The sequence below is a fragment of the Peromyscus californicus genome, unplaced genomic scaffold, assembly GCF_007827085.1.
Source record: "Peromyscus californicus insignis strain IS unplaced genomic scaffold, ASM782708v3 Scaffold_11__1_contigs__length_118956290, whole genome shotgun sequence".
NCBI lineage: Eukaryota > Metazoa > Chordata > Mammalia > Rodentia > Cricetidae > Peromyscus > Peromyscus californicus.
Genome location: NW_026294402.1, coordinates 52,347,144 through 52,360,920, shown reverse-complemented (window position 1 = coordinate 52,360,920; position 13,777 = coordinate 52,347,144).

The window sequence follows — 13,777 nt, the reverse complement described above, 5'->3', positions numbered from 1 at the left end:
GGGACAAGCTCCAGCTTAAGGACTGGGAGCCACAGTGACTCACTAAACAGTTAGTGCCTAAACCGTTAGTGCCAGTACCTGATTCCCCCAGACCACTCTCTCCCTTGGTGCAGCAATTGTGGAGGGCATACGTTTACACGTTGAGATAGAAGCAGCCTGGATCCTTAAATAACCACATGGAGAACAGCTGCCCTGACAAGCAGCCCATCTTAACGTCACAAGAAATACACATCTTCGTGTGATCAGGGACTGAAAGTCAACGTTTCGTAAGTTAGTGGAACAAATTTAGCCTGTCTTAATAAACTCTTTCCAGAAATGGCCTTCACATATTCCAATATATCAAGGTACAGTTTTATTGTTTATAAATAGGCCCATTGTGGGATATTCTGGAACTCCTCCTTGTTATGTAACAAAGCATCATTGGGATTTCTCTACATATATAGCTCACTCTTTTCTACAAAAGATTTACAAAGTAGAACATGAATGCACTTCAATATAGTTAGGAGGCACATTTCTTTAATGTTTTTGAATAGCTCTTACATACATATGGTATAAAATTTAAGGTTGGGAAAAAAAAAAACACCTCCCTCCCACTGCTGTCCTGAGCCAACAAACTCCTCCAAAGGTAACCAATATTTTCTGTTCCATGTATGTTTCCAAAGATATGTGATGCACAGGATGTTTAAATAAACTCTCCTTGCTTGAGATCCCAGAATGATAAGGTCGCATTTCAAAGTTAAGCATGGGTCCACCAACACAAATTTTGCAGAAAAGATTACAGGAAGCCAGTTTTCACTCTTAGCTCACCACCCGCCCACAGCCTACAAAAGATGAAGGAAACACAGACAATTCAAAGTTTTAGAGAACTCTGTTAACGTGCTGAGTCATTGCCACGGCCCCTAGCCTCACCCTTGGGATGTATGTCACTTACCTCATGCTAATATAAAGAATTTTACTGGGATAACCTAGTAGAACACAATACATGTTTCTTCCAATTTGGTAACACAGTGAGCTATGTCTGAGTTATGTGTAGAATACATGGAGGGAAAAATACAATTCTGACACAGATAATCTATGGGTTGACGTAACTGTATTTTTTGATGCAGTAGGACTCACAACAATGGGTCAATGAACATATTTTCTCTAACCAAAAATAGAAAATAAAAAAATGCCAGGGTGGCTGGGGATGTACTCAGTTGGTAGAGTGCTTACCTAGTATGCACAAAGCCCAAGGCTTAATCCCCAGCACTATATACAAAGCAGGGTGTGATGGTGCATGCCTGTAATCTCAACACTCAGAAGGTAGAGGAAGGAGGATCATAAGCTCAAGGCCATCCTTGGCTGTATAGTCAATTGTGTTACTGCATGCCTGTTATCCCAGAATTTAGAGGTTTAAGCAAGGTCAGCTTGGGCTACACCGCCAGTACCAGGTGAGCCATAGCTACATGCCAGAATCTTGTTTAAAAACAGCAGTAAACATGCAAAGGAAGCTGCAGCGATGACTCGGAAGTTAAGAGCTCCTGGGTTTGGTTCCCAGCACCCACATGAGGGGCTCACAACCACCTGGAACGCCAGTGCTAGGGGATCCCATGCCCTCTTCTGACTGCTGAAGGTACTACATGCATATCATACACAGAGAAGTAGACACAAATAAATATAAATATACATACACATAAATTAAAAAAATTTAAAACATGCAAAGTTTCTAAAGAAAAGTTGCCTTGGGTCCTGTTCAAGAAAGCTGCCTAGAGACATGAGTAAACTTCAGGAGAAAGAAGGTGGAGGCGTATCACCAGAAGCCTTGAGTCTCAGGAAAGAATGATAAACAACTGCAAGGCAGTGCATTCAGCTATGAAAATGATGCTGCAGAGATGAGACCTCTCCCTAGAAACACCAGGAGGGCTCTCCAGAGGGGCAGAATAACTGAAAGATTAAGATGCTTTCTGGTTCTACTCCATAGTTGAGACTTCTAGCTCAGTGCTAAGGAGCACTCTCTCCTTTAAACACAAAGCCTTATTCCCCACCACCGTTGGCAGGTGATCTAGCCTTCTGACTGATTTTCTTCACTGGAATCCGAGGTTAGATTTAACATGCTGAGTGCCTAGCCTATAAACACCCTGTGAAAGTCTTTGTTTTCTTTTCTCTTTTGTCATTTTGATGCAAATGGCAAAAAGAATTAAAACAATGACAGACAGAAGAACCCGAATCCAAGGAGAAGATGCTCCAAGTCACGTGCCTCTCCAATACAAGTCACATGCCTCTCCAATACCACTATGTGGGCAGGAATTGCATTCCTGAGCTGCTAAGCCACTGTACTGGGGGTTGGGGATTTAACTCAGTGGTAGAGTGCTTGCCTAGCACACGCAAGGCCCTGGGTTCGGTTCTCAGCTCTGGAAAAAAAAAAAAAAGAAGAAGAAGAAGCCACTGTACTGTAGATTTGTCCCTGTTAAAGAGGTCAAATTGTTTCAGCTCTGGAAAAGCAAAGTAGAATCTTGTTGCAAGGAAGAACTGCAGAAATACATAATCTCTAGAGGCAGTATAGAGGATAGAGTCTATATAAGTCATATGGGAAATATTCATGATTAGTTTGAGTTTCTGACTGGGAAGAATAAAATCATAAGAGCCAAGAGTAATACAACCATATACTGCAAACAATATTCCTGGCAAAAATAGACCATAGTGATCGCAAAAATTATATAATGGTGCTGAGGCATCCGGCATGGTGGCACACACCCATAATCCCAGAACTCAAGAGGTAGAGGCAAGAGGACCACAAGCTGAAGCCCAGTCTGAGCTACACAAAAAGACTTCATTTCAATACCAAGGGCTAGGATATGGTTCAGTGGTAAAACATTTGCCTACATGCACAAGACCCTGGATTCAGTCCGTAGCAACACACACACACACACACACACACACACACACACACACACACACACACACACACACGTACGTATATGGTGAAAAATTCCTATTGTGTTGTGACCTTGTAGTCATGAAAACATCATAGCATATGTATTACTCATGTGCTCATGGTGATGCTCTTGCAAACAAGGCTGCTACACTTCCAGTTGTATCAAAGTTACAGAAAATTATGTATGGTAAATATATTTCATAATAGTAATTGATTGTGTTGTTGGTTTATGTAGTTACTATGCTTTATAACTCTTATCATACTATGCTCATATTTATTTTTACTTATTATTTAAAGATTTAAGCCGGGCGGTGGTGGCACGTGCCTTTAATCCCAGCACTCGGGAGGCAGAGCCAGGTGGATCTCTGTGAGTTCGAGGCCAGCCTGGGCTACCAAGTGAGTTCCAGGAAAGGCGCAAAGCTACACAGAGAAACCCTGTCTCGAAAAAAAACCAAAAAAAAAAAAAAAAGATTTATTTATTATTTATTCTTATTTTATGTGTATGAGTGTTTTGCCTACATGTATGCAGGTACATTCATGGCTAGTGCCTGCAGAGGCCAGAAGAGGGCATCATACCCCCTGGAAATGGAGTTAAGGATGGTTTGTGAACCATGCGGGCACTGGGAACAGAACACTTGGGTCTTTTGCAAGAACAAGTGCCCTTAACTGCCGAGCCATCTCTCCAGTCCCCTATGCTTGTTTTTAAGAAGTTTACTGTAAGCCAGGCAGTGATGGCGCACGCCTTTGATCCCAGCACTCTGGAGGCAGAGGCAAGTGATTCTCTGAGTTTGGAGCCAGCCTGGTCTACAGAGTGAGTTCCAGAACAGCCAGACAGAACCACAGAGAGAAACCCTGTCTTAAAAAAAACAAAAACAAGAAAAAAAAAGTTTACAGTAAAACAGTATGCCATTTGACATATGCAACTGCCCCAAATATTTCACGTTCATAGATTTCTTGGTCATGTGAGAGAGCAATGTGAGCCAAATGTGGGTAGCACAGGCATTGTAGCAAGACTATCAGATAAAGAAAAGTTGGATGTGATGGTGTATACATAGATATCATCTAGGTTTTTAGATGTTGACCTAGTTTGGTTTCTGTGGCTGTGATAAAACACTGACCAAAAGCCTAGAGGAGGAAAGGGTTTATTTCACTTTACAGTCCATCACAGGGCAGAAATGTAAAGACAGGAACTGAAACAGTGGCCATGCAGGAACACTGCTTACTGCCTTGCTGTCCATGGACCACCTGCCTAGGAATAGCACCACCCACAGTGGGCTGGGCCCTCCTATAACCGTCATTAACCAAGGAAATGGCCCCAAAGACATGTCTACAGGCTAATCTGATGGAGGCATTTTTTTCAGCAGAGGTTCCCTCTTCCTAGATGACTGGAGCTTATGTCAAGTTGGAATAAAAACTAACCAGGACAGCTAGAAGCACACTCTATAATGTTCAAATAATGATGAAAAAAACCTAAAGATACATTTCTCAGAGCAATACCAAATGTTAAGCGATGTGTGGGAATTGAATGTGTGTCTCATGATTTAGCTCATTTAATTTTTAGTATCATTTTTGGTTTGGATTTTTATTTTTTGTGATGACTGAAAGGGATTAAAAACTAAAACATCTATGTTAAAGGCAATACTGTACATATTTCAAAAGTTATTGTCCTAGTAAAATGTGTTCCTCTATCATTAGACAACTAAATTAGAATAACCACTATGGGGATATGAAGTCTGGCAGTTACTTAGCCACCGCAAGGACTGTGACTATTTGACTATTTGCCCATTGCTTCAATTCATTGAGAAAAGAAACATACTATCACACTACTACTAATGCATATCTGTATTAGTCAGGGTTCTCTAGAGGAACCCTGATTTTGTATGTGTGTGTGTGTGTGTGTGTGTGTGTGTGTGTGTGTGTGTGTGTGTGTGTGTTTTATTAAAATGGCTTACAGGATGTGGTCCAGCTACCCCAACAATGGTTGTCTCCTAACAGAAAGTCCAAGAATCCAACAGTAGTTCAATCCACAAAGCTCTATGTCTCAGCTAGTCTTCCGTATATGTTGGAATCCAGAAGTAGCCTGTAGTGCCAGGAAAGAAATGTCTCAGCAGCAGGATATATAAACTTGCCAGTGAGGATGAGGGCAAGCAGGCAAAAAGCAAAAGCTTCCTCCCTCCTTGTCTTTTATAAGATGCCATGAGGTGTGGCCTAGATTTAGGGTGAGGAGTCTTCCAACCTCAAACGATCCAGTCAAGAAAATCCCTCACTGATGTGTCCAGCTGCTTGAGTTTTTAGTTAATTCCAGATGTAGTCAAGATGACAATCAAGAATAGCCATCACAATATCCATGACTCACACGGGGAAATCATTGCATGAGATCCCCTTGGAGGTGCTCCGAGGGTCTCTGAAGATAAGGTCCGATCCGATCTTTGCTTCACCCTTAGAAAGTTTCTAGTGTTACATTGTTCACAATGAGAGTGAATTGGCCACATCTCCTGCTTAGGAGAGGCTTTTCACCAGTTACACCCAGTTCTCAAGGAGAACCATTGTAAGCCCCATTTAAAGTTTGCTAGTGCTACTGAAGCAGATTAGAGGGACTCGCCTCTCCCTGGAGCATTGGGGCAGGAGTTAAGCACTTTTAAGCATTGTTAAATACCACCAACTACTGTGAGCTATTAGAATTGTTAGTTCTGTGTTGAGCTTTTGTTAAGCCTTTACTGTAAACGCCCTTTTAATGCTTTATGTGAATGGCTAAAACTGTCATGAGCAGGCATTTGACAGGCCCTTCCTTTATGCCTGGCAGCCTTGAATGGGGAGCTGTCAGCCACACCCGCCCCTTTATTGGCAACCAGCCAGCCCGCCATAATAGCAGCCTGGTGAGTCTGGACACTTTACAATTTCTCTGAGGTTATTTTACCAGCTGCAGAGGATCGTTATAATGACAACAGAAGAACTCTGCTCAGAACCAATCCAAACAGTCTTGGGAAGCAGAACTCCAAGCTAGACAAGGCCTGGGGAATTGTAAGCGACCCTGCAGCCACTTGACCCAGGCCAGAAGGGAAGCATTTCCTCTGATCTGAGGCTGGTGCAAACACAATCCTTCCCTTGCTTGAAAGACTGTGCCAGGGTTGATACAAACGTCACCTTTGTATATGGGCTGTGTAGGTTGCAAACACCCTTGCCACGCTCCGCTTGAAGCTTTCCATACAGGCTGTGCAGCTCAGTTCTTGAGCTGGGAAACACTCTCCTATGCTGCCCTCTGGTGTTACAACACTAGGAAGGTCTTTTCTTGCCAAATTTTGCTCCTTCTTAGGAGAGAGGGCTGGGGGCAGCACAAGGAGGACCCCAGAAGCAGCAGCAGGGTGGCGGCAGTGGCCGCAGCCGGAGCAGCAGTAGCAAGAACACTGCAACAACAGGGATCAGAGGTGGTGGAAGCAGAGAGAAGGCAAGAAAAGGTGGAGAGCCAAGAGAGAAGAGAAACTATAGGTTCCGGTCACCGGAGAGGTCTAGGGAGCTGCTGTGCATTAAGGGCAAAGAGACACCCTAGTACCGAGAAATGCAACACCAGTCACCATCCAGGGCAGAGTCCCGACATTCTAGTTCCAGGATCTGTAATGTTAGCCACCCAAAGTTGAAGTCTGTGTCACTGTAGGTCAGTGTTTCTCAACCTGTAGGTCGCAACCACTTCGGAGGTCCAATGACACGTTCACGGGGGTCACCTGAGACCATCAGAAAACACAGATATTTACATTATGATTCATAACAGTAGCAAAATTACAGTTATGAAGTAGCAACGAAATAATTTTATGGTTGGGGTCCCCACAACATGAGGAAGTGTATTAAAGGGTCGCAGCATTAGGAAGGTTGAGAACCACTGCTGTAGGGCAAAAGTCCCAGCAACTGAGACCTGCTCAAGAGCTGTCGTGCCAGCTGTCACCTGCACCTGCTGGGTGCAGACTGCTGCTGCCACTCACCCTCCTGGAAGCCAAGGATCACACTAGTAAGTGCCAGTGCTCCTGGAGGTTCCAACCTGAGTGCCTAGAACCACCAGACTAGCTCCAAAATCCTGGAACAACAGGCCCCTAGCTCTCAAACTTGTAAGACTCTGTCTGGTTCTGTCCATCTACACCACCCACTCATGGGCACACAAGGACCTGGGATCTCCAGCACCAGAAAAGCTAGCTCGTCCTTGCCTATCCACAATTCCTATCTAAGTGGAACAAAGGTCCAGCCAGTGCTGCCTGAGACTGTCTGCCAGCATCTTACCTGACTTATTCATGTGTGATGGAATTCTTGAGCCTCATCATTCAGTTTGCATGACTCATCATTCAGTGTACATGACTCATCATTCGGTTTGCATGACTCATCATTCAGCTTGCATGACTCATCATTCAGTTTACATGACTCATCATTCAGTTTGCATGACTCATCATTTAGTTTGTGTGACTCATCATTCAGTGTACATGACTCATCATTCAGTGTACATGACTCATCATTTAGTTTGTGTGACTCATCATTCAGTGTACATGACTCATCATTCAGTGTACATGACTCATCATTCAGTTTGCATGACTCATCATTCAGTTTACATGACTCATCATTCAGTGTACATGACTCATCATTCAGTGTACATGACTCATTCAGTTTGCATGACTCATCATTCAGCTTGCATGACTCATCATTCAGTGTACATGACTCATCATTCCGTTTGCATGACTCATCATTCAGTTTTTTTTTTTGTTTTTTGTTTTGTTTTTTTTTTTGTTTTTTCGAGACAGGGTTTCTCTGTGTAGCTTTGCGCCTTTTCCTGGAACTCACTTGGTAGCCCAGGCTGGCCTCGAACTCACAGAGATCCGCCTGGCTCTGCCTCCCGAGTGCTGGGATTAAAGGCGTGCGCCACCACCGCCCGGCTTCATCATTCAGTTTTTAAAAGAAGCCACTGTTTAAAAGGCTTCAGGCCGGGCGGTGGTGGCGCACGCCTTTAATCCCAGCACTCGGGAGGCAGAGCCAGGCGGATCTCTGTGAGTTCGAGGCCAGCCTGGTCTCCAAAGCGAGTTCCAGGAAAGGCGCAAAGCTACACAGAGAAACCCTGTCTCGAAAAAAACCAAAAAAAATAAATAAATAAAAAAATAAAAATAAAAGGCTTCAGGCAAAGCACCTTGCAAGTATGATCTGGAAAGCATTCTTTTTTTTTTTTTAATTTCCATTGTGAGTCTCTTAGTGACTATTGTTTCTAAGATGTCCAGAAACTTACTCATTTGGTGTATGGGTGGCTTAATGGGTAAAAACACTTGCCTTGAAAGTCCAACTAACTGAATTCAATCCGCAGACCCATGTAAAGGTGGAAGGAAAGAACCAGCTCCTCACAATTGTTCTCTGACCTTCACATGCCCACCATGGAATAAATGCCTACACAAGCACCATGTGCTCATGCTAACACATGCACACACACACCACACACACTCACACAAATGAACTTTAAGAATTTAAAAGAATCTTACTAATTTGATGTCTAACAACAGCAATACAACACTGTTTTCCCCCGTGGTGTTCTGAAGTTCTGACTCATGAGTCAGAATGTGAGTTGTATTGATTACTGTCGTGTGCTGTGTTTAACAAGAGACTCCAGACAGAAATCCAGGCAAGAACTTCCTCAGTCCCAAGTGAAATGAACCAGAATTAATGGAGTCCAAAGACTGGTCTTTGCAGGGATGGAGCAGCTACAGAACCCCAACAGCAAACTGAAAAGGTTTTGAGAGGCAAAGATCTGCTAAGATATGGCAACTAATCCAAGGAAGTCATCAGTATTACAAAGAACAACTAAAGCATAGTTGAAAGAATAGCTAAGCCTGATATTGCATACCACTCTGCCTCAGAGTGATTGTCATGGATATAAGAGAGAGGCATGGAATGGAGAGATAAATAAATGCTGCTATTTGTATCTGCGATGATAATTTTTTTTTGTCTTTTTAAAGTTTTTGAATTAGCAAGCTGAGTGTTGGATATTAATGTCCTCTCATCTCCCTTAACCTCCTGCTGCTACCCCTGACTCTCCCTTGTATCCCTCTTCTCCCCAAGTCTCTTTTCGGCCTTCATGTGTCTCTACAAGTGTCCTTTAGCCCTCCACCACCCCCACCTCCCCTTAATGGTTAATCTTGATTGTCAACTTGATGAGATCTAGAATTAACTAAGAGACACACTTCTGGGCATGTCTCAGAAAGGATTAACCGAAAGGTGAAGACCCTCATTGAGAGAGGGCAGTATCTTCCAACGGGTGACCCAGATAGAAGGAGGTCCCCTGCCTCCTTTCTTTTCTTGATAAGCAAGTGTGACCATCCCTCCTTCTGCTGCCACTGCCAATACCACGGATGCCATCCTCTGCAGGCATCCAACTCTACCTTTTTTGGCTTCCAGCATGGACTGAATAACAGTGACTCTCCAGGAAGCTTCCAGACCTTCACAGAGACTCTTGTAGCATCCAGCTTCGTAGACTGAAGTTCCCAGGCTCTCCAGCACACAGATGGCCATTGTTGGACTACCCAGCCTCTATCATGTAAACAATCTAATAAACTCCCTAGGATAGCATATACATTCTATTGGTTCTGTTTCTCTAGAGAACTCTGCCTAATCCAGACTCCAAATGCAAACAATGGATGAGAACCCACCCAAGAATACTTCCTGAACAAGAAATTAAGTATCTTGGGGCTGGAGAGAGTGCTCAGCACTTAAGAGCACTTGTTGCTCAATCATGAGAGTCAAAGTTCAGTTTCCAGCACTCACATCAGGCTGCTCACAATCTCTTGTAACTCTAGATCCAAGAGATCTGATACCTTCTTATGGTCATCTCTGAGAGTTCCTGCACACATATGTGGGCAGACATACATACACACTCATAATGAAATAAAAATAATTTTAAAAAGAAATTACTTTGTTGAGTCATGTTTTGAAGATATTTGTTGCAGTTTAGAAAATATTAACTGATACATACCCTGGAGTCATACTTCCTCAACATAATTATTTATGTATATATACATATACATATATATACATGTATGCTTACATGTGATTATTAGTGATAATTATTAATACTAAACACCCTGTAGTGAACCTTATGAGATTTTCCTTTTTTTCTTTTAGTTGTCGTTTTGTGAGCTAGAGTCTTAAGGTAGCCCAGGATGACCTTGAACAAACTGTAGCCAATGATGACCAGTAACTTCTGATCCTCCTGTCTCTACTCCCCAGTATTTGGGTTACAGGTATGTGCCACCACACCAGAGTTTTTTGTTTTGTTTTGTTTTTGGAGGAAATGTTTTGCTCCTTTTTTAGTATGTGGCCCTGACTGGCCTGGAATTTGCTATGTAAGCTAGGGTGGCCTCAAACTCGCAGTGATCCACCTGCCTCTGCCTTCTAAGTACTGGAATCCTATGTGTGTCCCAGGAATGGTGGCACACACCTGGCATTTTTATAAAGTGTTATAGAAAATCAAACCCAGGGCCTTGTGCATTCAAGGTAAGAGTCTACCAATTGGGCTACATTTGTTTTATTTATTATTTATTTACTTGCTTTTGGTACTGGAGAATGAACCTAGGGCCTCACTCATCTAAGCACACACCTACCGAGCTACATCTCTGGTCCCTATTTTTGTTTTCTGTGTGGCTTAAGTATCACATATTATTCACCAGTTTTCTATGGATAGACATTAGGTTGTTACTAATCTCTTGCTACTGTCCTGTGTTCAAGTTCTTTCCACTGGAATTCTGCAAATGCAAAGCCTTGTTAGGTTCATGCCCAGCACTATCCAGCTCAACCCACTAGCTTATAATTTCTCTTAGTTTTTTGACAAATCATAAAGCTAATATGTACCCCTATTATTGTCCATCATCTACTATTGCAAAGCGTATATTGGAGAAGATACTTGAGTGATTACAAGACAAATATTTACACTAGTAGGAAGACTATAGAACAGTGCCCTCAGGGCTGGAGAGATGGCTCAGTGGTTAAGATGACTTGACTGTTCTTCTAGAGGTCCTGAGTTCAATTCCCAGCAACGACGTGGTGGTTCACAACCATCTATAATGGGGTCAAATTTCTTTTTCTGGTGTGCATGAAGACACATAAAATACACAAATAAATACATCTTTAAAAAAAATAAATGTTTGTCAGGAGCTAGAAAGACAGCTCAGTGGTTAAAAGCACTGGCTGTTCTTCCAGAGGACCAGGGTTCCATTCCCTGTACCCATATGGCTGCTCATGCTTGTGGTACACATCCATGTAGGCAAAATACATAAAATGTAAAAATGAAAAATAAAATAAAAGAACAGTGTCCTCACACTCGCAGCATGAATCACAGTGAAACGCCCCGGGGCACCAGTTCCAGCTTACCGCTAGAACATGGACCTTTTCTTGGAGTTTCAACAACTCATTCAATTCTATCATTAGCTTTCTTGAGAAGTGAAGTCTGTGTGAGAACTAAAAGATAATGAAGTGCTCAGCGCAGGATGATTTTCAGTTAATAAGTGTGTACTGGAGGTTTTTCCCAAATATATCATTTTCTCAATTACCAAGGAAAGCAATATTTTACCTTTAGTTTAAAAATAGGACATGTGTCATAACTGTCTTTATTGTTAAGATAGAAAATTGTTTTCCAGCCAGGCGGTGGTGGCACACGCCTTTAATCCCAGCACTCGGGAGGCAGAGCCAGGTGGATCTCTGTGAGTTCCAGGCCAGCCTGGGCTACAGAGTGAGTTCCAAGAAAGGCACAAAGCTACACGGAGAAACCCTGTCTCCAAAAACCAAAAAGAAAATTGTTTTCCTAAAGATTGAATCAGTGAAATATTTTTCCTTTCCAAAATAATCTTACATAATTCTATCTAGCTAGTTTCTTTTTCATTAAAAATTCTTATTACTTTTATTTGTGTGTGTATGTGTGCATGTGTGTTCATGTATGTGTGCATGCTTTGACACAAGTGTGGAGCTCAGAGGACATCTTAAGGAACCAATTTTCTTACCATCATGTGGACCCAGAAATCAAACTCAAGTCCTCAGAATTGGTGACAATGACCCACTGGTTTCTTCTGATTGAATCGCTGATACTTTCCCATGTCAATACAAGTGTAGTATACTGACGCTCATTACAGGTGTTCATGGGGTGCCCAGTTTATTACATGGGTGCTGGGATACAGTACAAACTCTGGTCCTCATAATTCCATAGCAAGTGCTCTTAACCAATGAGCCATCTCTCCAGCTTCTAACATTTATGCTCTGTGTGTGTGTGTGTGTGTGTGTGTGTGTGTGTGTGTGTGTGTGTGTGTAAACTTGCATGTGTGGAAGTCAGAGGATAACTAGCAGGAGTTGGTTCTCTCTGTCCACCATGTGAGTTCCAGGGATCAATCTCAGAACTCAGGTCTTCAGGCTTGGCAATAAGTGTTTTTACCTGCTTAGTCATTTTGCCAACCCCATTTTGACTTTTTTTTTTTTTCCTTTCAACAGAGTCTCTTGTACCTCTGGCTGATCTTGTACATACTTAGTGAGGTTGGCCCTGAACTCATGAATCTCCTGCTTCCACCTTCCAAGTGCTTAGATGGCCATCATGTACCATCATGCCTGGCTTGCCGTCTATTGTTAATAGAGGGTCCTTACACTTTGTGAATATTAGCTTGAATATTTTAATTAAACTACACTACTGCAGGGCAGATCCTCTAATGTAGGGACAGGAAAGTCGGTTGTTGATGATGCCTTATTCATGGTAAAACAATCCACACAGAGCTTCCTCACTTCGCAGGGGGTGAAGGGAGGAAGCTGTAGAGGCACAAATGTAAAGGCCATTCTTTCAGCTCTTGGATTTCAGAAGTGAAACTGGCTGGCTGAACTGCCCATATTAGGAAATGGCTGGTGCGGTTGCAGTGTTAAACTAAACAATTCGCCCCTTCGCATGGTGTGTGTGAAGGGGAGAGATACAAGAAAGAGTTCATCAGAGCGGTTTTAGACAGTTCTCTTGAACCAGTCCACTCTCTTTCAAACCAGATCTCAGTATAGTTACACGTTTATAAAAATCAAACTTTTGGGTGAATATGATTAAGGTGTGTAAAACTAAATAAAAAAAAAAATTACCAGAACTTTCACTTCAGCTAGAAAAACTGAAATCCCAGTTCAGTTTTTAAAGGTAAGGTTTCTGAATCAGATTCCCAAATGAGCTTATCCATTGTTCCCTGGAACTGGGTTAAAAATATGTGTTGCTTATTTGAGTGAACCTTATATTCAACATGTCCTCTTTCTATAGAACAGCAAGCAAAGGCCTGGAGGACAAACAACTTCTTAATTTCTGTGGTATTGAATAAATTTTATCTTAATAAAATTTCAGTAGCTCTCCTGGTCTACAGAGGGAGATCCAGGACAGCCAGAGCTGTTACACAGAAAGAGCTCATCTCAAAAAAACAAAACAAAACAAAATTTCAGTAGCTCTCATTATATTATACGTATTATATGTAGCTTACTTTAGCAAAAGCCTAGGAATAAAATAGCGTTAATTTTTCAACAGATACATATGGGCTGTGTACAATGGAGATAATGAATTGGTCCCCAAAAGCACACCAAACAAAAGCAGGCACTCCCGTCCTTACTCGGGAAGGGACATTTCCACTCAACTCTCTCCGTAGTGTCCTGCACTCTCTGACATCAGGGTTCTAAAAACATCTGTCTCAGGAGAATTGTGGTTTCAAGATTAGACCAGGCTACCTACTGAGATTCTGTCTCAAAAACCATGCTTAAGAACTCTGGCTATTCTTTAAAGGACCAGCACCCACATGGCAGCTCACAGTTGTCTGTAACTCCAGTTCCAGGGGACCTGAGACACAAACATGCAGG